The sequence below is a fragment of the Alligator sinensis genome, unplaced genomic scaffold (assembly GCF_000455745.1).
Source record: "Alligator sinensis unplaced genomic scaffold, ASM45574v1 scaffold1023_1, whole genome shotgun sequence".
NCBI lineage: Eukaryota > Metazoa > Chordata > Crocodylia > Alligatoridae > Alligator > Alligator sinensis.
In genome coordinates, this window is record NW_005842373.1 from 206,495 (window position 1) to 209,840 (window position 3,346).

The following is a 3,346-nucleotide window of genomic DNA, read 5'->3' on the forward strand; positions in this document are numbered from 1 at the left end:
GGGAGAAGGGAACCCAGGCACTTGGGAACTAACCACACCCCCAAAATCACTTTCAGATGAAGATTTATGCATCTTGGTGGCAGAGATAGTCGTGGTGCAGCTGGCAGGGGCCAGTGGTGACAGGCATTGAGCCCAACTTCTTCACAAGCGATTTTTGGGTGTGCGTGTGTGTGTGTGGGGGAGTGGGGGTGGCAGCAGGAGGCCTAGATGCTGGGGTTTTCTTGTGGCTCTGGATCTATTTCCATTCTAGGGTTTGTTGTACATGGGGCAATATGGCATGAGAATGTTGTATGTGAGACCATATGCTATCAGGTGAGTGGTATATGAGACAATACGGTAATGGGTGTATTGAATATGAAACAATATGGTATATCTGGTGTGTTGTATATGACATTGGATCACACCAAACCTTGGGGGCCAAGGGGTGGGGGGGGACGTGGACTGGGGATTAGGGTACCTCCAGCCCCCCTCCTCCCCCCTGCTAAGTTTTCTGTGTGGAAAGAGCATGGGCACCACTGGGCCCTGGAGCTGATGGCATCATCGGGGTCTGGCCTCACCCTGCTCTGGGGTGGAAGCCTCCAGCACTGCATTTGCCAGCATGGTCTGTATCGGTGGGGAATGGGCACCAGTCCATGCTGGGGGACACTGGGCTGGGGGCTGGAAATGGCAGCAGGGGGCAACAAGTCATATTGGAAGACACTGGTCATTACTGGGGATGCTGGTCTGTACTGGGAGGAACTGGGAAGAGCAGTATAGTGGCACCAGTTGATATGGGGGGGTTATTGGGGGTGTCTGGGGTCTGTACTGGGGTTTGCGGGGAGCACAGGCCCATACTGGGGGGACGGCACTTTCAACAGAGTGATCCACAGGCTGTTACTATGGGCCCATCACAAGGCCAGTGACCCCACCGGTGCTCAAAGCTGCCCCTGCACCACTGCACATTGGCATCATCCCTGGGTACTGGGGTAGGTGGGGGCTCTGGTAAGGGAGCGGGGGCCCTCATCACCCTGCCCTCCCTCCATTTAGGCTCTCCAGACTGCCTCTGCTTTGCCACCATGGGACCCTGTCACCTCTGCTCTGCACATTTCATAGATTTCATAGACATTAGGGCTGGAAGGGACCGCGGAAGATCATCGAGTCCAGCCCCCCGCCCCAAGGGCAGGAAGTCAGGTGGGGTCATAGGATCCCAGCAAGATAAGCATCCAGTTTCATCTTGAAGGTGTTCAATGAAGGCGCTTGAACCGCCTCCGGTGGCAGGCTGGTCCAGACCTTGGGGGCTCGGACAGTAAAGAAGTTCTTCCTTATGTCCAGCCTGAAACGTTCTTGAAGTGGTTTGTGACCATTCGACCTCGTCATCCCTAGGGGCGCGCTAGTGAACAAACGTTCCCCAGATGCTGGGGGTCACCCCTGATAAACTTGTAGGTGGCCATCAGATCCCCCCTGAGCCTGCGCTTTTTCAGGCTAAAGAGCCCCAGGGCTCTCAGCCTGTCATCATAGGGTCTGCTTCCCTGACCTCTGATCATGCGCGTGGCTCTTCTCTGGACTCTCTCAAGCTTCTCCACATCCCTTTTGAATTGTGGAGCCCAAAACTGGACACAGTACTCCAGCTGCGGCCTCACTAAGGCCGAGTACAGGGGGAGAATGACGTCCCGGGATTTGCTTGAGAAGCATCTATGGATGCAAACCAGCGTTTTGGTCGCTTTACTAGCCGCCGCATCGCATCAAAGACATTGTCTTTGATGCCTGGATTCTGGTTGGGCAGGGGGTGCAGAGCTGGGGCTAGTGCGGGACAGCTCCTCTAATCCCTGCCCACCCCCAATTATGTCATAAAAGGTGCACAACATATGTAAAAAAACATGGTAGGAAAAACAAACATCCATCTCCCTCAGTGCCCAAGGGAAGGTGTGCATTATATACAAGAAAATATGGTAACAGAGCCATGTCCCTCCCTCAAGTGACGTAAGCTCCCAGCAGACTCCGGCAGTGAAGGATGCACCTCTCCAGGTGGAGCAGAGTGGTACTGGGAGGTGAGGCACTTCATGATCGTGAACTTGACGGGCATGAGCAGCACCTTACCTCAGCCCTGAGGGGCTCTTGCCCTGCACATACCTTGTGTGCCCTGCACTGTCAGTCTTGTGCTCATGCACCAGTGTTTGGCCTCGGTTTTCTGCACCACTTCAGCCACCACAACAGAGCAACTAGGTACCACCAGGTTGGGGGCAGGGGTGGATATGGACCAGGGTGTAGGACTGGGGACCAGTATGACCAAATACAGACAAGAGTGGATACAGACCAGGGGGTGTGGCTAAGGACTGGTGGTCAGGGGGCAGCAGACCAGGCCCTACAAAGATAGACTAAAGGGCCTGAATCTATTCAGCCTCCACAAGAGAAAACTGACAGGGGATCTGATGGCCATCTATAAACTCACTGGGGGGACCAGTGGGAATTGGTGAGGCTCTGTTCCCCTGGGCACCACCTGGGATAACAAGGAATAACGGTCACAAATTGATTGACAGCAGGTTCAGGCTTGATATCAGGAGGTGTTACTTTATGGTTAGGGATGCCAGGCTCTGGAATGGACTCCCAGGGGAGGTGGTGCTCTCCCCTACCTTGGGGGTCTTCAAGAGGAGACTGGATAGATATCTGGCTGGGGTGTTATGACCCCAGCACTCGTTCCTGTCCAGAGCAGAAAGGTGGACTTGATAATCTGTTCAGGTCCCTTATGACCCTAGAAACTATGGTGCAACCAGGTATGGACTAGGGGGTTGGATATGAACTTGTGAGACTAGGTACAGATAGGGGGCAGGGATGGGAGTGGATAAGGACTGGTGTAACCAGGCATGGGTGGGGGGTGGATACAGATGTAACTAGGGATGGTGGGGGGAGGTATTGATCAGGATGCAGTGGATGCAGACTAGGTACGGACTGGGGAAGCGGCAGATATGGACTGGTGAGACCAGGTATGGACCTGGGGGTGGATACAGAGCTCATATAGTGTGACAACGTATGGTTTGGGGGAGGTGAGATATGGACCAGAAGAGAGTGGATACAGGTTGGCATGACCAAGTACAGAGGTGGGGGGGCATGGATACAGGTCAGGGAGTGAATACAAATCAGCACATCCAGGTATGGATTGGGGGTGCGCAGGGGAATATGGACCAATGCACACAGGTACAGGCTGGGAAGTGGATATGGACTGATGGGGGCAGACAAGAGAGGATACAGACCAGCATGTCCAGGTACAGATAGTGGTAACAGGTAGATAAGGACCAGCGTGACCAGGGTACAGCTCCCAGGCAGTGGGGGAGGTGGTCAGAAGGACTTGGGGGACAGATGGATGGACATA